Source organism: Dasypus novemcinctus, chromosome 8, assembly GCF_030445035.2.
Source record: "Dasypus novemcinctus isolate mDasNov1 chromosome 8, mDasNov1.1.hap2, whole genome shotgun sequence".
NCBI lineage: Eukaryota > Metazoa > Chordata > Mammalia > Cingulata > Dasypodidae > Dasypus > Dasypus novemcinctus.
In genome coordinates this window covers 87,624,569-87,648,391 of record NC_080680.1, presented here as the reverse complement: position 1 = coordinate 87,648,391, position 23,823 = coordinate 87,624,569, and the positions used below count along the sequence as shown (strand labels likewise).

At 44.1% G+C, this 23,823-nt stretch overlaps 1 long non-coding RNA gene across 1 annotated transcript in view; it reads right to left on the bottom strand.

Annotated features, from left to right (window-relative positions):
• Positions 1 to 23,823, bottom strand: part of LOC131279494 (uncharacterized) — a 28,122-nt gene continuing 4,299 nt past the window's right edge. The window contains exon 2 of the long non-coding RNA XR_009186873.2: positions 1 to 22,617. This is a non-coding gene — a long non-coding RNA (uncharacterized lncRNA). The remainder of the gene's footprint in view (positions 22,618 to 23,823) is intronic.

Below are 23,823 nucleotides of genomic sequence, written 5' to 3'. Positions count from 1 at the left end.
AGTTCAAATCAGATTAATTTCATGTGACATATGACGTCTTGTTTGAAACCCCATCACCACCCACAGGACAAATATGGCCCCAGACACCGTGTTTTGAGTTTGTGGAGCAGAACTAAACAGCCTGTTAAACACACACACGTGTGCACACACACACAAGGACAATATAGAACACAGAATATGTAAAGAACTTCTGTGAGACGATAAGAAAAGGCAGACAACTTAAGACAAAAGTACGTGTGTAGGGGGGACCCTTAAACTGCTACTTCACAAGAGACTGTCCAAATGGCCAAGAAATACACAAAAAGGTACTCAACTTCCTGACTCATCATGGGGGAAGAAAGTAAAGACCACAGCGAGCTACTGCTTCAGACACCAAAATGGCTAAAGTGAAAAACACCAAGTGCTGCTGCGGACATGGAGCCACTGCACAGTGGAAAGCCTGCGCGGTGCCTCCCCAAATTGAACACGCCCTAACCTATGGCCCAGCAGTTCCACGCCTAGGCCCATGCACAACAGAAATGCAGCTGTGTTTCACCAAAAATTGTGAATTGGTATATTCACACCAGCACTCCTCACAAGAGGTCTAAACTGGAATGGACCCAGTCCTTCAGCTGGAGAATGGATGAATAGATTTTGGAATATTCAGAGTGGATGATAAACCAGCTTCAAGAACTATACCTGACAATATTGATGAATCTCACAAACATAATGGTATGCAAAAGATTTTATCTATAGAAAGGACAAAAACAGGCAAAACTTATCTATGTTGTTAGAAGTTGGGGGAAGAAGGGACTCCTGTGTGGGAGGATGATCTGTGACTGGGGATTTGGAGGAGGGAAGCCCAATGGACTGAACAGTCAGGAAGGTGCTGGAAACAGCACTTCAGTCTGCAAAGCTCTGAAACCAACTGTTGTGGGAAGTGGACTTGGCCCAGTGGTTAGGGCGTCCGCCTACCACATGGGAGGTCCGTGGTTCAAACCCCGGGCCTCCTTGACCCGTGTGGAGCTGGCCCATGCACAGTGCTGATGCGAGCAAGGAGTGCTGTGCAACGTAGGGGTGTCCCCCGCGTAGGGGAGCCCCACGTGCAAGGAGTGCGCCCTGTAAGGAGAGCCGCCCAGCGCAAAAGAAAGTGCAGCCTGCCCAGGAATGGTGCCACACACACTCGGAGAGCTGACGCAGTAAAAAGAAACACAGATTCCAGGTGCCGCTGATAAGGATAGAAAGGGTCACAGAAGAACACACAGCAAATGGACCCAGAGAACAGACAACGCGGGGGGGGGGGGTTTGGGGGGGGGTTGGGGGGAGGGGGGTTGGGGAAGAAAGAGGAGAGAAATAAATAAAAATAAATAAATCTTTGAAAAAAAAAATGAAACCAACTGGCGCCCCATGTGAATTCTGCCCTGAGCGGCCAGTCTTGGGGAGACGTCGGGGTCGCACACAGAAGTGCAGGTCAGGCCCTGTGGCTCTCCTTGCCCTACCACATAGACCACCACCCTCTGTCAAGCAGTGTCCTAGGACCTGGAGCCCCTGTTAGGGACGGCATAGATCCTAGTGCAGTGCTTGGTTTTGCAACTTCCCCTGCCAGCCCCAGGATGCCACCTGGTCATCCCACACCCTCAACCCACTGACCAAAGCCTGGGCACTCTGGCTTGAGCAGAGGAGCTAGATTCTGGGATGAGAAAGGGAAAGGGCCCTTCCTGCAGCCCTGGGGCACTGAGAGGTTGGTGGGCAGATCCCTGGCACCCTGGCGTCTGCTTTCAGGGAGGAGGAGGGTGCTAGACAACAAGAGATGGTCATACTGGTGAGGAGCCACTGACCCCAGCCAGCCTCAAGAAATCTCAGCTCTAGCCTTGACTTGGAGAATCCATTTGTTCATGCCTTAACTCCTCCTCCCCCTCTGCTTTGTAATAGGTAAAGGAAGAGGGGACATTCTCTGCTTCCAGAGAGAACCACGTTCAGCTGCCAGTGAGAAAGCCTCCATCGGTCTGGCATGAGGTTGGTGCTCAACAAAGGCTGGTTGGAGGAATGCTCAGCTTTGTGCGGGGTGCCAAGTGGGCAACCAACTGGACTTCCCCACAGGAAGTCACTGACAAGGTTCAGGGAAGGCAGAACTGATAAAATCAGTTCCGGTTTTACTCAAAAAGCACCCACTGTGGGCCAGGCACTACAGGTGGATGTACCACCCCATTTGTATACCAAGATTTCAGAGAGGCAATGTACTTTGCTCAAGGTCACATAGCTAGTAAGCTTCAGAGCCATGATCTGAAGGCAAGTCCCCTGACTCCAAAACTGGTGCCTTCTATGGCCAGTACATTATGTGTACTGGTGAGCAGTCCATTTGCACTGGAAAATTTGTACTTTCTCCAGTTGGGTGGAGTGTTCTATAAATGACCATCAGGTCAAGGTGGTTGATAATGTCATTAAAGTTTCTTATATCCTTACTGATGTTCTGTCTACTTGTCTCAGTGGCTGAAAGTGGGATCTTATAATCTCACACTATGATTGTACATTTGTTTATTTCTTCCTTTAGTTCTTTAGTTTATTTTTGCTTCATGTATTTTGAAACTGTTTTCAGGTGATTACACATGTCTCTTTGATGAATCAACTCTTTCTTCTTTCTATCTCTGGCAATAATCATTTTCTCGAAGTCTAACTTGACTGATTATTAATATAGCTCCCCCTAACTTTCTTAAATTTAGTTTTTGCATGGTAAATCTTTTGTCATCCTTCTACTTTCAACTTTTATAAAGTCCATCTTCTATGAAAGTCTTGCTTTAAAAAAAATCTAATCTGACAATCTCCATCTTTTAGTTGGAGTGTCTAATCAATTTACATTTAATGTACTTATTGTTAGGGATGAATTTATATCTACCATCTTGCTATTTGTTCTGTATTTGTGCCCTCCCTTCTTTATTTGTTTATTCCCCCTTTATTGCCTTGTTTTGTGTTGAGTATTTATAAACATTCCATTCTATAATTTCTATTGACTTTTTAGCTTTACTGCTTTATTTTTTTGGTTGCTTTAGTAGAGGATACATTATGCATTCTTAAATGATCAGAGTCTACCTACCAAATTACACCACCTCAAGTATAATGTAAGAAGTTTAAAAAGTATAATTGCATTTATATACCCTCCTGTTCTTTGTGTATTGTGGCTATATATGTCACTTCTATGCATGTTATAAATCCAAGAATGCATCATTATTTTTTATTATCTATTTTTTAAAAGATATATAAATCACCCAAAAGGTAACATTAAAAAATATAAGAGGTTCCCATATACCCCACTCCCCACACCCCTGCATCATTATTTTTGCTTTAAAGTCAATTAATTTTTAAAGACATTAAGAAAAGAAAAATAGTCTTTATGTTTATCCACCTATTTACCATGTTCAGTGCTCTTTGTTTTTTTCCTGTAAATCTGAATTTCTATCTGAACTTCCCTTCAGCATAAAGATCTTTCTTTAGCTTTTCTTTTAATGCATGTCTGCTGGCAACAAATTCTGTTTTCATTTACCAAAAAAAAGCCTTTATTTTTTTCCACTTTGAAAGATGTTTTTACCAGATAACATTCTAAATTGACAGTTTTTTTTGTTTGTTTTTCACTTTATTTAACATTTTTTCTTTATTTTCTTTTAAATATTACATTCAAAAAATACATGAGGTCCCCATATACCCCCACCCCCCTGTTTTCTTCACTTTGAAGATGTTGTTCCATTGTCTTCTCATTTGCATTGTTTTTATGAGAAGTCTGCTGTTATTAACATTGTTGTTTTCTGTAAGTAATTGCTTTCCGCCCCCCCCCCCCAGTTTCTTTCAAGATTCTCTCTTTCTCTTTGGTTTTCAGCAGTCTGACCATGAAGCACCTAAATATGATTTTCTTTGCATTTATCCTACTTGAGGTTTACTGAACTTCCTGAATCTGAAGTTGATTGTTTTTTAAATCAAGTTTGGGACATCCGCAGTCAATATTTCATCAAATATTTTCCTCTTTGTACTTCAGTGTGAATAATTTCTATCAATCTCTCTTTAAATTCACTGGAATTGTTTTTAAAAATTAGGTCTAGTGTGCTGTTAATCACACCTAATCAATGTTTTATTTAAGATGTATTTTTGAGGATTGTGGGAAGATGGCAGAATAGAAGCTCCAGGACCCAGTCCCTCCACCAGAACAACTATTGAACTGACAGGGATTTTCTAATCAGCTATTTCGAAATTCTGGAATCAAGTGGAACACTTCACAGAATCCATGGAAGAACTGAATGAAAGGCTGGTAAATTCACAGTGAATATTGGTGAATTTCATCCTCCACGCGTCAGCTACCATCCCCTATCCCCCAGCTGCATAGCAGGCAGCAGTGGGAAGTGAAGCCCAGGGTCCCGGTGTAGCTCGCTGGTGCCAGGTGGGGCTATAAGCCCCCAGTCCTCCAAACTCCAGGGTGGGGGAAGGGCTGTGATCACTGGTCACTGCTCTTGATCAGCTACATCAGATCACTGTGGAGCCAGCTCTGAGGAAAGCCATTGTACCAATCCCCCTCAGGCAAAAGTGGCAGAGTTTTCTAAAAGCCAGTACCTATTTTTTCTCTTTTCTCTTTCCATTCCTCATTTGGGAGTAAAAAATTGTTTGGAAAAGTCACAATTTGACAGTTCCAGTCAACAACAACAACAACAAAATAACAACAAAAAATACCTAGCAATCCCAGAGGACTAGTAGAACTAGACTTCCAGAGTTATATAAGATAATACTCAGAATGTCCAGTTCTTAAAAAAAAAAAAATTATAAAGTACACAAAAAAACAGGAAAGTATGGCCTATTAATGGGAGTGGGGGTGGGGAGAATTTGCCAGAACCATACCTAAGGAAGTTTATACATTGGAACTATTAGTCAAAGTCGTTAAATCAACTGTCTTAAATATGTTCAATGAGCCCAAGGAATCATATACAAAGAACTAAAGGAAATTAGTAAAACATTGTCTGAACCAAATTAAAGAGATAGAAATTATAAAAGGGAACCAAACAGAAATTTTAGGGCTGCAAAGTACAGTAACTGAAATGAAAAAAAACAAAACAAAAAACCTCATTAGATGAATCTACAGCAGCTCTGAAGAGGCAGCAGAAAGGATCAGTGAACTTGAAGACAAGATAATTGAAATGATCCAGTGTGAGGAGCAGAAAGAAAATATAATGAAGAAAAATAAATAGAGCCTGAAGGACTTGTGGGACATCATCAAGCATACCAACATATGCATCATTTGGGTCCCAGAAGGACAAGAAAGAGATAAAGGGGCAGAAAAAGTATTTGAAGAAACAATGGCTGAAAGCTTTCCAAATCTGATGAAAGAAATGAATATAAATATCCAGGAAGCTTAATGAACTCCAAGCAGGATAGATGCTAAAAGATATACACCAAGATACATTAGAGTGACATTGTCAAAATCCAAAGACAAAGAGAGAATTTTCAAAGCAGCAAGTGAGAAATGACTTGTCACATAAAAGGGCTCCCTAATAAGATTAAGAGTGGATTTCTTATCAGAAATCATGGAGACCAGAAGATAGTGGGATGAGATACTTAAAGTCCTAAGGAAAAAAACTATATCCAGCAAAATTCTATATCCAGCAAAATTATCTTTTAAGAATGAAGAGGAAATTAAGACATTTACCGATAAACAAAAGCTAAAAGAGTTAATTACCAGAAGACCTGCCCTACAAGAAATGTTAAAGGTTCAGATTGAAATAAAAGGACACTATACAGTAATTCAAAGCCATAAGAAGAAATAAAGGACTTTGGTAAAGGTAACTTGATAGGTAAATATAAAATCCTGTATCATTGTACTTTGAGTCTGTAACTGCTTCCCCCCAAATGACTTACAGTCAAATGTGTAAGGTGAGTCTTTCCCCCCAGCATAGACATTACTTCCAGGGATGAGCCTCCCTGGCACCTTGGAATTACTACCAAGGAGAGGCTGGTGATGCAACTAGGAAAAGACCTTGAATAAAAAGGGGGAAATGGTAAAGACAAATGAGTTTATATGGCTAAGAGACTTCAAAATGAGCCAGAAGGTATTCAGAGGGGTCATGCTTACACATGTCTTAGCAGGATCTCAGAGACAGCTAAAGTAGATACAACCCCAGGTATTGGTGCTCCTGAGCGCTATGGAGACATCCAGGTCCTACAGTCATGGCAGATGGCTCTGGAGTTCAGTGCCTTGACAGTAGGCCCTACTTTGGAATCTGTGCTCCTGAGTGTGATGGAGTTGGACTCAGATGTGACCTCTCTACACATGCTTCTTCTGTCACTTTTACTGAACCTGTGGTTGCTGCTGGGGTAGGTGTATGCTCAGGAGACTTGAATCTCTGGACTATCCATGTGCCAGTTGGGCCCTGAGCCTCAGCAGAGTTGCAACACCTATTCTCCAGTTCATTGGACTTACCCAGGTCAGCTAACAGGGAGTTGAGGATGGTCAACCACCACACCAGGGAACCAAGACAGTCTACAACTGCAAACAGGAGAATCCCATCCATCAGCCATGTGGAATCTAAGCCCCCTCTTGATTTAGAGGTGGAGTGGACATCACTATCCCAGGGTCCTCAGGATGGAGGAATAAAATATGGATTAGAGTGGACTTACTGGTGTTCTACTATAGAAATTATTGTGACTCCAGTAATGGAAGAAACTGTATCACTGATGTGGTGACAGTGGTCATGGGAGTTGCTGAGGGCAGGGAGAGGGAAAAAGACATATGATATGAGGGCATTTTCGGACTTGGAGTTATCTTGAGTGATATTGCAGGGACAGATACAGGACATTATGTATCCTATCAAAACCCACTGAATGGACTGGAGGAGAGTGTAAACTACAATGTAAACTATAATCCATGTGATGTCGCAGTGCTCCAAAATGCATTCACCAAATGTAATGAATGTGCCACACTGATGAACGAGGTTGTTGATGTGGGAGGAGTGGGGGAAGTGGGGGGGAGCAGGTATATGGGAACCTCTTGTGTTTTTTGGTGTGGCATTTTGTGTTATCTATGTATTTTTAAAAAGAAAAAAGACAATAAAAAAGTAAAAAAATAAAGAACTTCAATAAACATTTCTCAAAAGAAGATAAAAAAATCTGTATTAGTGGGCATACAATGTATAAAGATGTAATCTTACAAAAAAAAATATGAGGGAGGTACACAGCTATATATGATTAGAGAGTTTATATACTATTGAAACTAGGTTGGTACTAGTTGAACTAGGTTGTTTATAAGAGTTTAATATTCATAGAAAGAACTCCTAAACTCAATGGCATTAAGACAAATAACTCAATTTAAAAAATGGGCCAAGGATTTGAATGGACATTTCTCCAAAAAATATATATTCAAATGGACAATAAGTATCTGAAAACATGCTCAACTTCATTAGACATTAAAGAAATACAGATTAAAACTACAATGAGATAGCACTTCATAACCGCTAGGATGACTGTTATTTTTAAAACTGACAATAACAAGTGTTGACAAGGATGTGGACAAACAGGAACACTTGCACATTGTTGGTAGGAATGTAAAATGGTACAGCCACTGTAGAGAACAGTTTGGTGGTTCCTCAGTCAGTTAAATACATTATATGACCTGACAATTACACTCCTACATGTATACTCAAGCGAACTGAAAGCAACGAGGCAGGGGACTGTATAATACAGCAAACCCTGTGGTGAATGATGGACTGTGGTTAGCAGTACAAATAAGAGCTTTCTCTTATTTGTTTGTGGGGAAAAAATACGTCAGATACAAGCTATGGACCATAGATAGCAGTAATGTGATGATGTTCTTTCATCACTTGTAATACACGTCTCACAACAATGTAAGGTGTTGGTGGTGGGGCAATGTATGGGAATCCTGTACGGTATGCACACTTGTTTTGTTAACTTACAACTCCTCAAATTAAAAAAATAAAAGTAAAAAATGAAATAAGTAAAATAAAGAACTGAAAGCAAAGACTCAGACAGATGAACACCAGTGTTCAAAGCAGCATTAGTCACAATAGTTAAAATTTAGAAGCAACCCAAGTGTCCATCAACAGATGAACAGATAAACAAAATGTGGTACAGCCATACAATAGAATACGATTTAGCCTTAAAAAGAAGTGAAGTGCTGGTACATGCGACAACACTGCTGACCCTTGAAACACATCATGTTGAGTAAAATATGGCAGACACAAAAAGACTAATTTTTTATTTCTTTTATATGAAATATTTAGAATAAGCAAACTCACGGGGACAGAAAACAGAATAGTGGTTGGTTACCAGGGGTGGGAGGAAGGGGACATGGGGAGTTATTTTTAAATGATTATGAGTTTTGGTTTGGGGGATGATGAAACTAGTCTGGAAATAGTGGTAAAAATTAAACAGTAATATCAATGTAATTAACGTCAAAAATTAAAATGATTTTCATGTCATGTGTATTTTATGACAATTAAAAATAAAGTAATTAGTTATGAAAAAATAAACAAACAATAAAGCTACTACTACACCTAGGAGAAAAAGTGACAGTCCTCTAATTTATCTGATTCTTTTATTTTATTTTTTACTTTTATTTATTTCTCCCCCGCTCCCCCTTTGTTTATGCTCACTGTCTGCTCTCTGTGTCTGTTCATTGTGTGCTTGTCTTCTTTTTAGGAGGCACCTGAAACAAAACCTGGGAACCCCTATGTGGGAGGCAGATGCCAATCGTTTGAGCCACCTCCACTCCCTGCTTGTTGTGTCTTTCATTGTGTTTCCTCGTTGTGCCTCTTCCTTGCATTGTCTCATTTCATCATTTTGTTGTGTCAGCTTGCCACGCCAGTCCATCATGTCAGTTCACTGTTATGCTCATCTTCTTTTAGGAGGCACTGGGAACCAAACCCAGGACCTCCCATGTGGTAGGAGAACACCCAACTTCTTGAGCCACATCCACTTCCCTGATTCTTAGAGAAAAAAAAGTTTCCATATCTTCCTGAATTTCCCATCTATTCATCTATTAAAATTACCTTTGCTTGTAGATTCTGTAACATATTTATCATGATTATTTAAAAGTCTGCATACTCATTCCAATACTTGAATTGTCTATGGGTCTGTTTCTATTGACTATTTTTTCCATCTTGACTCTGGGTCACATTTTCCTGTGTCTTCACATATATAGCAATACTTTATTTTATACTGCAGATTTTGGATTGTATTATCTTTCTCAGAAGAATGTTGCATGTTGTTTTGTTTAATTGCTAGTCATTTACCTTAATCTTGTGGGGGCTTGGTTTTAGATTTTGTTAAGGCAGGTTTTATTTTGATCCTTACTCCTAAATCAGGGTATTCCAGGATCTCAATGAAAAGCCTGGTGTGTTTACCAAGCCCCTCTAACTTGCTGATATTTGAACTAGAAAATCCATCTCCCCAATGCCAAGCAGCTGCCGAAATCTCTGCTTAGCTCTTCCAGCTTCCGAGCTGTGCTTTTCCCTGGCTCCTTAGAGCCACGCCCCACACCAGAGTCAGCCAAGGATTTGAAGGGAGTTTCCCTGCTCTGGGGCTCTCTCCTTTAAGGGATTTTTCTCTCTCAACTTCCAGTTGTTGCGGCGGTCCTAAACTCCAACTTCCTTTTCTTGGGCCCTAAAAGGCTCCTGCTTTCTGCTTGAGTTCTATCCCACATGCACCACATAAACCAGGAAATGTCATCAGGGCAAAAGCCAGATAAGTCTGGCTCACCGGTGTGGTTCCCTTCCTTCAGGACTCACAGCCCCTCCCCTCCCCCAGGTTCTGCTTGCTCTGCTCACTCTCCAGTGCTTTCAAACAGTTGTTTTATATATTTTGTCCAGTTATAATTGCTATCACAGTTAATCATAATGTAGCAGAATCACTGCATTATGCTGCTTAAGACATAATTTAATGCTCAAGTACAGGTTAGCTATAACATTGGAAGTGATATGGCTTAGTGGGGTCTGGCCAGTCAACCCTGAGTTCAAGCTTCAACCGTGACCCTTCGCCGTGTGAACTTGAGCAAAGCCACTCACCTCACTGAGCTCCAAGGGCCTCATCTGTAGTCCCTGTCTAGCAGGTGAGTAACTGAAGTGACCTAACTAAAAGCCCAGCATCCTGCCTGCACACAGTAAAATGCTCAGTAAATGGAAGCTGCCGCTATCAGTGAATTACATGGTTTTCTTACAAGTAGAGACCTTCAAATGACATGACAGCCAACGAGGCCTACTGTTGGATTTGAGTAAGTCCCCATCCCCAGTCTAGTGACACATGCCACCAGATTTAGCCAGAGATTAAAAGATAAACTGGGGAAGCAGACTTGGCCCAGTGGTTAGGGCGTCCGTCTACCACATGGGAGGTCCAAGGTTCAAACCCAGGGCTTCCTTGACATGTGTGGAGCTGGCCCATGCGCTGTGCTGATGCACGCAAGGAGTGCTGTGCCACGCAGGGGTGTCCCCCGCGTAGGGGAGCCCCATGTGCAAGGAATGCGCCCCGTAAAGAGAGCCGCCCAGCGCGAAAGAAAGTGCAGCCTGCCCAGGAATGGCGCCGCCCACACGGAGAGCTGACACAGCAAGATGATGCAACAAAAAGAAACAGAGATCCCGGGTGCCGCTGATAAGGATAGAAGCGGTCACAGAAGAACACACAGCGAATGGACACAGAGAGCAGACAACTGGGGGCAGGGGGAGGGAGAAATAAATAAAAAATAGATCTTTAAAAAAAAAAAAAGATAAACTGATGTCCACAAGCTTGGTTTTCAAGTCAGGTCAGGAACGCACATGCTAAGAGCTGGGAGAGACCTACGCCCTTCCAGGTGACCCACCCCGTGCCTCCTGGGCAGCAGGAAATCCCCAGTCGGAGGGTCAAGGACGACTCCTGTCTAGATCAGGTCCCGGTGGCACCGGGTTCTGACTGAATGAGCTGGGCTGGGACTGGAGACACTCACTCTACTGCAGGGATTCTCAACAAGGGGTTCATGAACTTGAACTGAAATTCAAAAGAACATTACTCCTGTGGGGACATGTTGGTGCAGGTGTGATATATTTATTAAATAAAACACTTATACGTGGACTTAGTAAGGGGTCTGTGGTTTTCACCTGACGAGCAAAGGGGTCTGTGGAACAAAAAAGGTTCAGAATCCCTGCTCTACTGGCTTGAAACAACAACCCAGACAGGAAGAAATCAGAACGCTTACCACTTACGAGGAGGCTTTCTCTCCGAAGCAGCAAAGGCTACTCTCACTGTGGTCAAAATAAGCGTCTTGGCACAGGAAGCCAACTGCCTCTAGCCGGGGACAGGGGGGCAAACGCTGCCTCCTGGACGAGCCGTGTGCCCGGGCAAGTGCCTGCCCCTCTCTGGGCCTCCTTCCACCATCTGCTCAGTGAGGTAACTTTAAGGGCCTGCTCAACTCTGGATCAGAAATTAGGAGCCCTGATTTCTGCTTCCAACATGGTAAGTGAGGCTGGGGACACCACAGTATCAGTCTCTGCCTCAGTTTCCCCACCTGTAACACAGGGAGTACATGCCCAACACACTCTTCTGCAACAGCCTATCATCCCTTAAAAATAACAAAGTGCTCTGAAAACCAAAATACCAAACACGCCTTGAGCCCCAGGATCTAAGGGCCTGCACAGTGCGGGGCCGCTCAGCACTCCTGTGTTATAACGGCAACGAGGGGAAATGGAGCCAGCTCCCCTTGGGGGGAAAAAAATGAGCGCTTTCAAAAGGAGACAAATAACTTGCAATTTAAATGCATAAGAGACCAGGCTGTGCCACTGCATATGCAGATAGATGCAAATGATATGTAAATGGCCAAGAGTAAGCCTGGGATTGCCAACATCCTTTGCCAAGCAGCCAGTTATGGGGTCCAGCCAGGTCTGATCTGTGCCAGAAGCTCACATCTGGGGCCCAGAGGCGTTGGGGTGAATGTTCAATTGCACCTCCTCCAGGAAGCTTTCCAAGACCCAGCAGGCCCCCGCCCCCTTCTCCCCAGGGCTGGGAGCCGCCTCCAGATTTTCTGCAGGGGTTGTATTTTCTCTCCCTTCAGATTGAGAGCTCCCCAGGGCAGGGGTTCCACCGTGCTCACCACCACATCCCCAGGCCCTTGCACAGAGTAGGTCCTCAGAGGTTGTTGGGTGAATGAATGCAGGAAGGCAGGATGGGTGGGTGAGTTGATTTCTCAGTTCTCTTTGACCCAGAGCAGAGGCTGAGCCCTCTTCCAAGGCTTTCTGTCACGCGGTCACCCAAAGCTGGGTGTCGAGCCCCAAAGTCACGCCCAGCATCCGCACCAATGAAGATTACAGGACTAAGGCTTGCAAGTGACTTACTAACTTGTGAACTAGGGCAGGTTCCACTTGGTTGACATAACGACATCCTTCCCTGTTTATTTCATTCTGTCTTCCTTTCTCGGATGGACTGGCTGCTGACACAGAGGTGGTACACAACAAATGGATGAATGAATGAATGAGCAAACGTGGTTTCAGCTAGCTTTCTAGAAACTGCTCTGTGCCACAGCCCTCAAGTTCAGTTACTGGTCTTTGTCTATTTTTTGCACCAATTATGAATTCTTATTGGTCCCTATACATTTTAGGGGCTGCAGCAGACCGTTTATGTGCCACATCCGGTACCCTCAGCCCACCTCTGATTTCAGCTGCTGTGTGGTGGACAGTTTCAGCCGACAAGCCTGCCACCTCAGGCAGGCCTCCCGCAGCCACTAGCACAGCCTGGAAGTGTCGGGGAGTTCAAGTCTCGGGGGCAAACCTCCACAGTGGAGGACAGGAGTCTGTGGGTACGTGCTCCGCCTGCCAACTTCCGGAAGACAATTCTGGGGTTCCCAGAGAATGGCACCTTCCCATGCCCACACCAGTGACCACCGCTCTTCCTCCTCCCCTCCCCACTCTCCTGCCTCCTGGGGTCACCCCCAAGCCCCAGACTCAGGCTCTGCCTTCCAGGAACCCCAATTCTCCAAGTCTGGTTATGCCCAAGGCTGCGTGACCCAGGCACACGGCTCTGCCTGCCATGTCTGCTGAGGTCGGCATCACAGCCAAAGCGAGTCGTTGCTTTTTCGAGCCAGCGTTAAGCGGTGCTGGACAAGCACGCTTTCGCGCATCCACTCCACATGGAATTCTTGGCCTCCTGCTCCGTCTGGAGTAGGCAGGGTCCTATCCTCTTGGCCCTCACAGCCTAGAGGCAGAGACAGAGAGGTGGCGAGTCACCCCTCAGGTCATTGTTTAATTACGGTTATGATTAGAATACAGACAGGTGCCTGGACTGGGCGCCAAACACTGTCTCCTTGAATCCTCAAAACCAACCCCTGCCGTCTGGGGATGAAGAGAATGGGGCTCCCAGTGGAAGAACTTCTCCAAGGGAAGATCAGATCGCTCCCGGGTGAGAGAGCCGATGTCCAATCCAGAGCCCACAGAGGCACGAGGGCACAGCCCTGTCTGACTCGGTGGCAGCCGGCAGCCCTAGGTGAAGAGGGGTCTGCTTCGGCGCCTCCAGGCCCACGTTCTAGAACAGTGCTGTCCAACAGCAACAGGAGGCGAGCCACAAGGGCAGGCCCCGTACGTCGTCGTAAATCGTCTAGCAGCTGCCTTAAAGCAAAGTGAAAAAAAATTAGTGGAATGTATTTTAATAATATTTGTTATTTAACCCAATACAGCCAAAACATTATCATCTCCACAGGTAATAAATATTAATACTCAGTCTTCGAAACCTGGTGTGTATTTTACACATCCGGCACATGTCGGTTCAGACTAGCCACACTTCAGGTCCTCAGAGCAACGTGTGGCTGCCTCACTGCCCTAGCCGTGTGACCTTGGGTAAGTCTCTTCCCATCTCTCAGTCTCCATCTGACCCTCTGGAAAGTGAGGATAGGTCCTTCCCAGTGTGTCTTCACCAGAGGAGACCACAAGAGAAGGTGCTTTGCAGAGGTACTGTGAACCCACCACACTGACCTTGGCCCTGGCAGCCAAAGGAGGCCGAGACAAAGTTGCTGAAAATGCCTCTCTCTGCTCTTGGGGTGGGGGTGGGGGGATGGGGTAAGGTTTGGGGAGACACATACCCGTTCCCCTGGTGGAAACAGATCTCCCTTCCCAAACGTGGGGCCTGGACCCCCCCCCAAACCCCCTCAGAGGGTAGGGAAGGGACTGGGGGTGGGGTAGTCAGCGACCAAGCTGCTCTCTGCCCTTTTCTAGTGTGTCAGAGCAGGTTCGACTTTCTCCCCTTGTCCAAAGTCTGCTCCTTCTTCCCCCTTCTCCCAGGTAGAGAGCAGTGCAGCTCTAGAGAGGTCTAATTAGAGTCCATTTTAACCCAAATGACCTGCCACCTCCCTATGAACATGCCAGAGGACAGCTCCGCTTGGCTAGTGCTGGTGTCTGCCCTGGGAGAGGGGAAGGCTGGATTTAATGATGGGGCTGTAACAGCTGCTTTCATTCTGTAAAATCCAAACAAAATAGGTGCTTAGAGCTGGTTGTGTGGGCACGCTGGCTTTCCCGTTGACAGGTTAGACACACATGACTGAAGGCCTCCCATGTGGATGCCTGCGACCGTGAGGATGCAGGAGATACAGAAGGGAAAGCAACTCAGCCCTGCCCCGAGGGAGCGCAGGTTCCGTGGAGGAGACCTGCGGCAGCCAATAGCCAGAGGGAAGCTTCTCGGGTGCTGCAGGATGTATCCGTCCAGAGCCCTTGGTCAGACGCTCAGCCTGGGCAAGGGAGTGCCAGGCAGTGGAAGAGCAAGGACAAAGGAGGTGTGATGGAGCATGTGCTCGCGTGTGGGCTGGAGAGCAGGATGCCCAGCTCTGGCTGGCCATGAGACCGGGACCTAGTGTAGGCAGAGTCCAGCCCAGGACCGGTCTTGAATGCCAAGTCCGAGAGAACAGACAAGATCCTCTGTTCTCTGAGATGCTTGCTCCAAACAGCGAGATGCCAGAGGAACCCTGATCTGGAAATAAGTGGAAATTGGGCAATTCAATTCCATTCACCTACTCTTCACTGGGCGCCTTATTGCTCTGCTCTGGGGAATACAGAGATGGAAAAAACAAACAAACAACAAACAAACAGGACTTCCATTTCCAGCAATGTCGTGGATTCGACAGCAGAAAACCCTCCTGCTACAAAATACTACTTGGAAATGGTGGGTAAAATATAACAAGCATACTTTTAAATGCATGGCTGAACTTGCAAGAAAGGAAGGGACTCTCCAGGGACAAAAACAAAGAAGTAGCTGAAAACCCGAGCAGGAGTCGTCAGGGCTGGAACTGGTGCTGGGTGGGCTTGGGCAGGGTGGGGGTTGCTGATGCCAGCAGCCTGGGGATTGGATTTTATAGCCCCTGCTGCAGACTAGAAAGGAGGCTTTGGGTCCACAAAGTGGGAGTTGTAAATAAGGCTCGCCGTCAATCCAGACTCTTTAGTTATATTCTCAGTGAAAAGGTAGACCGGGATGAAAACACTGCCCAGGCAGATCACCAAGAAGCTTATTTTTCCACAGCCTGGGTTGAGGTTGGGAAAACAAGGCTGCTCTGAGACTTTGTAACCATGGATTTAGCCTCAAGGGGCTTGGGATTTAAATTTACACTGCCTGCTACCCATGTGGTCTGAGGACTCCTAGAGCAAGAACACAAAAAGGGGTCCCTGGTTGGTGACATCCCTGAGCACCAGGCAGAAACAAATGCAAACACTCACTGGAGGGCCCAGGGTGCCCACAGAAGCCCCAGGCAGGAAAAAATGATAAAACAAAAGCAACATGAGCAAGAGCCAAAGGTAAAACAAGCGGGGGCTGAACCCCCAAGAACCTCGGAGATAAAACAGAAGCTAGAGATCACAAAGTAGCTGTAAGTAAAATGACCAAACACAAAAAGAAGTTTGGGAAATAGCCAAGAGAATTAGATATAATGAAAAAAGAACAGTTGGCAGATTAAACACCAGCGTTTGCCTACGCTATCTGCTGAAACTCCTGAAAAAAGTGAGAAGAGGGATTTTTAAAATTCCACAATGACAGAGAAAATGAGATATGAGACAACAGAAACAAAATTTTGAAATTGGAAAGCAGACAGATGAGCGGGAGCCAACTCAGTGGATGCAAAACTCTGAGTCCTAAACTGGCAGGGAGGAAAGCTGAGAATAAATAGAACCCCCAAAGGTTCGAGAATTGAACACCAGGTACCCCTGGCAGCAGAGGTGAAAAGCAGGCAGAACCACAGGGGATTTGTGGAAAGACCATTTAAAGAGCAGTTAGTGCCCAGGATCCCCTCCCCAGAGGTGACTGCCCCTACCACACAACAGGTTTATTCTCTGGAGAGGGAAAAACCCAGGATTTCTGGACTAGGGAAAGGGTCCAGCTGAGGGCAGGGGTATCTCACTGACATCAGGGGGAGTAAGTGAAGGTCTCCATACTGAACGTCGAGACTCTCAACTGGCAGCCAGACTTACTGTGAACCTCTAGGAAGGAGGTTTAAAGATAATCCTCTGGGAAATCTGAAAAGAAAAAAGACCTAATGGCACTGATATCAGTAGTTGTCCAACAGAACAGATCAGCCAAATCACCTACAGGTAAGTCCAGGTGGCCAGCCAACTCTGAGCACCACGCTTCCAAGGATTGCTGGGCACATGAGGATGGCCACTAACACAAGACAAACAATATCAAATAGATAAGAAGGAACTTGGAGGAAACATGATATGGAGAAGAGAATGCCAAAAACATTACCATTACTGTCATCAAAGTATAAGTAATATAGCACACATTAAATAAGAATAACAGGATGTTATTTAAAAAGGAACACTCTGAAAACAAATTTCTGAAAACAAAAAAATATCTCTTGGATAGCACAAATTAAAAGCCTAGTAGAAGGACTGGAAGGCAAGTTAAAGATGAGGACATATCCCAGAAAGCAGAACAAAAGAGCAAAGCATAGGAGGGAAAAGCTGTGAAAGCTAGAGGGTGTGTTTGGGCTATTTAGCATCCATATGAAAGAAGTCTCAGAAAGAACAAAGAAAACAGGTGGGGAGGTGGGGTAAGGTGGGGATGGAATCATCAAAGAGATTATTCAAGAAAATTTCTCTGAATTAAAAGAAAAGTTTCCAGATTGAAAATACCCACCTAGTATTCAAAAAAATAAAGAGGATGAAAATAGTTTGCATACCAGGACACATCACTGTGAAATTCCAGGTCATTGGGAATAAGCAGAGGATGACACAAGCATCCAGAGAGGGAAAAGCCAGGTTTTAAACAAAGTATCCTGAATCAGAATGGCATCAGTCTTTTCAATATCAGCACTGAAGCTAGACTACAATGGAATAAACACCTTCAAAATCCAAGGAAAAAAGTGTCTAATTTAGAAGCTATACCCAGCTAAACTATCAATCACATGTGAAGGTAGAATAAAAATATTTTCAGAAATGAACAGGCTTAGAAAGTTTATCTTCTATACACCCTTTCTCAGGTATTTACTAGAGATTGTGCTCCACCAAAACAAGGGGATAAACCAAGGAAGAAGTTAAGGTGGGATCAAAGAAATCCAGCAGAGTAGAGACAACGGGAATCCTCAAGCTGGTAGTGAAGGGAGATCCCAACAGGCCAGGAGAGCAGCCAGAAGAGATTGGAACAATCCTAAATGAAATCCCACTAGGCTTTTTTTGTATAAATCAGCAAGCTGATTCTAAAATGTATATAGAAAGACAAAGGAAATAAAATAGCCAAAATAATTTTGAAAAAGAAGAACAAAATGGAGGACTCACTCCACCTGACTTCAAGATTTACTATAAAGCTACGGTATTAAGACAAAGTGGAGATGGTGAAGAGACAGACACATTGATTGATAAAGCAGAGTAGAGAGTCCATAATGAGACCCACATAAATATGGCAAATTGATTTTTGACAAAGGTGCAAAGGCAATTTAATTGAGAAAGAATAGAGTTTTTCTCCCCCAATAAGTGGGCTGGAACAATTGGCTAGATATATGCAAAAAAAAAGGAACTTCGACCCTTTTCTCACATGTGTTACAAAAATTAATTCAAAATTGACCATAAAGCTAAAAGTAAAATGTAAAACTATAAAACTTTTAGAAGAAAATATTGGGGAACTATTTATGATCTTGAATTAAGCAGAGAGTTCTTTTATTCATAAAAGAAAAAATTGATAAATTAGATTTTATCAAAATGAAAACTAATCTAGAATAAAAGAAAGCAAAAATCAGCAGTTTCCTATCTTTGTTACTGTGGCAGTTACATAGATATATTTATTTGTCAAGACTTATCAAATTGAACACTTAAAATGAGTATGTTTTTATTATATGTAAATTATACTTCAAGAAAACGGATATTAAAAAAAAAAGAGGGGAGGAGGAATTCAATAGATATTAGAAGACTGCTCAATTGCTTGTTCTACCCTAGAGAGTACAGAGGTACTGAGGACCTTTAGACATGTGCTACCCAATCTAAAGGCCACAAGCCCACGTGGCTTTTGAGCACTTGAAATGTGGCAGGTCCAAACTGAAATTGCTGTAAGTTTGAAATAATACACACTGGATTTCAAGATATAGCATGAAAAATACAGAAAATATTTCATTGACAGTTTATATTGATTACATTTTGAAAGGATAATATTTTTAAATATTGTGTTAAATAAAATATATTATTAAAATTAATGTGTTTTGTTTTTTAAATGTGATTACCAGAGATTTTTAAATGACACATGTGACTCAATTATATTTCTATTGGACAACCATGAGGTAGACTTTGTTAGGAAAACACCCGTTTAAAATTTTTCAGTATCTATGTTAAAAATTTAAAGGCAGCCAGTAAAACAACAGAAATATATCTATAGTTTCCAAACCATCAGAGAAACAAAGGGAATAAAGAAAACTATATAAATTCAATAGATGGCAGGACATGAGAAATAATAATTCAATAGATGGCAGGACAGGAGAAATAATAATTTTGAAAGGCAGGGCAAATAGAAAACCAAAATAAAATGGTAGAAGTCTAAATATATCAACAATCATAATAAATGTAAATTGATTTCATTAATCTCTTGAAAGACAGAGACTGTCATGTCAGATCAAAACAAAACAAAACAAAATGTAATACCATGCTGGTTAGGAGAGACACCCTAAAGCAAAAGAAAAGGCAGAGGCTGAAAAATAAAAGAATGTAAAAAAATATACACCAGGCAAATACTAAGCAAAAGAAAGCAAATAGAGTAATATTACTATCACACAAAATAGACCTGCGGCCACAGAATCCATAGTAGGGACAACGAGGAACACTACAGCACGATAACAAGAACAATCCATCAAAAAGATCCATCAATGATAAGCTTCTCATACATAACAACATAGTCCTGAAATAAGTAAAGCAAAAACTCTCAGAATTACTTGGAAATTTTGAGAAATTCACACACACAGTGGAGGATCTTAGGACTCCGCAGAAACTAACAGAGCAAGCAGTGCCCTGCACCGACAGAGAATACACGTGACCACATGGAACATTTCTGGAAATTGACCTTGAGTTGGGTCACAAATGAAAACCTAAACAAATTCCAGAGGGGATATAAAGCAGACCACATTCTCTACCCACAATGCAATGAAATTAGAATTCAACAACATTTAAAAAGGCAGATTAAAAAATAACGTGCGACTATCTTCAAAAATTGAATGCACACTCCTAAAGTCATCAGAGGAACATTTCTTTCCTCTTCCTGATATTTCCTTCCACCAGGAAGGAGCAGAATTAGTGTAACACTTCTGCCCTCTTTCTGGCTCTCTACACGCTCTGCCTCAGAGAGAAAGAGGGACTTACTAGACTTGGTAAATGTGGAAAAAATAAAATGGCCTGCTTGACTCACCAACTCTCTCTTCCTGGGAGGGAGCTGCCCACAAGCAGCGGTCACTCTGCTCCCCCACCATCACCGTGACAAGGTGTTAAGGCTGCCAAATCCCCGTGTGCAGTGTTAGGAAGCCCGTGTGTGCTGCCTGCCCTGCTTCATCCTCCACCTTATCTTTATCACGTAGAAAAAAATTTAAAAGATTTTTATTTTCTCTCAGTTAGTTCAGAACCCAGGAGGAACAGGAAGTTATTTACTGTTTGCCCCCTCAAAGACATCAATAGAAATCACAATGGGAATTAAGAAATATTTGGTTCTGAGCACAAAAAAAAGAAAAAACAAAACCTAATTTGTGGAGTGGGAGTGCAACTAAAATGACATATATAAATAGATAGCTTTAGGTGCATTCACTCCAAAACATGAAACAACTTAAACGTATATGTGTAAAGCTTTCAATCAACTAAAGAAGGTTTTTTAAAGTGGAAGACAGTAAACAATAAAGATGAGTATAAATGAAATGGAAAACAAGAATTACAGTAAACAATAAAGATAAGAGTATAAATGAAATGGAAAACAAGAATTACAAAAATGATCAGCAAAGCCAAAAGCTGGTTCTTTGAAAAGACAAAACGGGCAAATGTTTAACAAGATTATTCAAGGAAAAAAGAAGAAAGGCTCAATTATATAACATTAAGAATGAAAGGAGGATAAAAAAACTAAATTTAAAAAATACAGAAAAACACAAAAGAAAAAAGGAGAATGAAACTAGATATGCAATAGAAGTGTTAAAAACCAGCAGAGAATTCTAGGAGCAACTTTATCCTACCGCATATGACACCATGCATGAAATAGAGAATCTAAGGAAAAAAAATACAAATGATCAAAGCTTACTCAAAAAGAAGAGAAGACGTAAATAAAGCAATCACCATTTAAGAAAATCCTGTCAGTATTTTTAAAAAATCACTCCTCTCTACTCTCATTCTTCACAAAGAAACTTCATATGCAGTAGAAGAGAATCAGTCTGAGACATTTCTCAAAGATGGAAAGCAGCAGCAGGAGCAGCCAGAGATCCGGAAGCATTTGCATGTCATGTCTCTGTTCACAAGGTCTGCTCCATCCCTGCCCTTGTCACTGTTTGGTTTCACATGTGAGCTAAGAAGTTAGCCGTTTTTCCTTAAGTGAATTCAACTGGGTTTCTATCATTTCTAACCCCAATACAAGGTGAGAGCTACCACACGTCCCAGTCATTTTTCAAGAAATGGGAGCCTCAGGAATGATGGAGCTCTTTCTGATTTCTTACAGGGGTGGCACAGAGTATCAAACAGTATCCCCCATAGAAGGCTTCCCAGGACTCCCCTGTCCATTTGTGCTCTGCACAATTCCATGTTTGTGGCCAGTGCTGAAAACAAACTTTCTGGGAAGCGGGTGTAGCTCAGCAGTTGAGTGTCTGCTTCACATGTACGAGGTCCTGAGTTCAATGCCGGGTGCCTCCTAAAAGGAAACACGTTCCCCTCTTTTTCTGCTCCTAGATACTTGCCTAGGCTCCCTCACTGCTAGTTCATCCCATTGACTTCCTCCTTGCTTTGTGCTAACCAGCCCAACTCCTGGGTGGCGATTCTGCTCCTCCTGCTGCTCAGCTCTAGGCTGGCGGGAGGATCTCAGCCCCCCATGCCAGCAGACCCCATCCTTCCAGTGCCCCGGAGAAATGGGGGTGAGATGCTTCAGATGACTACCGTTTGCCTCCCCATTGGGCTGGAATCTAAGGCGCACCTGATTATTTCTCCCCCTCCCAGGGCTCTTGAGAGGAGCTGAGCCCTGCCTGCCACCTAGTAGGCTCCTAGCCCGGCAGATAGGAGCTATCACTGCCAAGTCATCTTCACCCCCCACCTCCACCAGAACTTGGCCAAGCAGCTCTCCCTTGAGCAGAAGAATTGCCTCTGGTGGAAGGCAGAGAAGAGGTGGAGTTGTAACTCAAGGGAGCTACTAGAGAAGAAACTGCAGAGGTTATTGAATGTTGAGTCTAAAGGAACTTTAGGGGCCCACTCACTTTTCAAGTGAGAAATGGAAAGGAAAGCACTCCCACTGTGAATCCAGACCAGTAACGTTTCTTCTGGAAGTCCGGCATACCTGGACCATCTTCGGAAGCTCCCAGCATGGAAAGAAGCAATGGGACAGAGAACGGACAGGACCTGAGGGCCCCTTCGGAGTCCTTGAGCAGCCTCCCCAGCAGCTCCACGTGCAACACCAGAGTCACCTGATTTTCTGACGCTCTCCTGTCCTACCTTTCAAGTACACAATGGTGGCAGGTCTGAAGCCACAATCGGTAAAGCAGTAGCCAGCTGAATGTGCTGCAGTAAATATATTTTCAGTCAATGATAACCATTTAATTGGGGCTTAATTAATGAATGTTCACAGAGATTTGCAATGCTTGGATGAATGGCCTGCTGAAAGGGACAAGGGCTATTATACTATTAGCAGGGGTATTTTCAGGCATTCGCAATCAGAGGTGTGATACATCCAAGAAGATCAAGTCCACTGAAAACAAACATTAAAATTGGTGCCCTTGTGTGACCCCGCCTCTCTCCACACCCCTTCTTTCCTCCTCCCTCCTCCCTGAAATGTCAGGGTCTGACAGAAGCACTGTTCTGTGAGTAAGGCTCCCAGCGCCTCCGAGGCCTGCCTGTGGACCGTGATCTCCAGGCCTTCAGACCAGGGCTCCATGAGGCAGGCACGGGTCTCCACGCAGAGGGGCAGTCCAGCGTCTCCGTGGGGCTGCTGGCACCCGCCGGCGACCTCATAAACCTTGGCAGGAACAAGTGAAGGACGTTAGACTCACTGAATCAGACCGTTAGGATCACAGACAGCTGTACCCCCAGCATCCTGCCCTGCAGGAGTGGGAGAGGTGGGCAGCTCCACATTTTCCAGATGCAAAACTGTGAGCAACTCTCTGGGTTGCTGGAGGGGAGGGAAAGGAGTGGACAGAATGGGGGGGGGGGGGCGGAGAAGGGGTGCAGGAAGTTTCTCCTGTTCTGGTTACAAGGTTCTAATGAACAGGAAGCCCCCTCATTCCCAGGGGTCCCCAAAGACCTGTATCCCCAACCCTGCCCTGCTCCCACTGTCCCCTCAGCAGGGCCTGGAAGGACAGGGCCTCTCGAGACTTGGGAAGGCCCAGAAGGATGGAGAGCCTCTGGAAGGCTGTGACCTGGCAGGCTGAGCCTGCCTCTTTTCCACCACCCCCCATCTGCCCACCCATTTCAAGGAGGGTCAGGGCGTTCTCCCAGTAGCTTCAGGATGAGGACATGGGCCCTTCTTTTCCCTGCAAATGCTCCAAGGAATATTAAGGGGGGTTAAGGGTCAGCACCTCACCGGGGAGGGGCATGCGACCCAAGATGATGGGAAAATGTTGAAGTAGGTGCAGGGGCCTGTGGGTGGCCACCCCTCCCTGGGTCCCCTCTTTAGGCCACAGTTTCCCTGTCCAGAAAATTAACTTTGGACTAGAAGATTTCCGAGACCCCTTTCAGCTCTGCTCTGCTAAGGTTTTCTTTTTTATGGATTCGACTCCTTAGCGGCCTTGAGCAAGTCACCCAAGCAAATCCCCTGCTAGCTCATCTATAAATTGGGTGCATTACCAGAGGAAACTTGGCAGTTGGGCAAGTGGATTGAGTCTTCCATGAAAGTGGCTCACAGCACTTAATTAAGAGTTCAGCCCTTGGTATCTGGCAAGGCTGGGATGGGGTTCTAGCTTCAATGACCAAGTGTGACAAGCAGCTTAAACTCCCTGACCCTCAGTCTCCCCATCTATAAAAAATAAGCATAAGGGGTACCTACTCCCTAAGATTTCTGGGAGACAATATAGGCAAACTCATGGCACATGGTATGTGCTTGGTCAATGCCAGTCATTGCTTTGTGGTTCCCTGAGGGCTCCAGGGCTCAAGGCAACTACAGCAGAGCTGGGAGCTCCTTTGATTTCCCCCATTAGGCCTTGAAATCTCTGAGAATGAGGAAAGG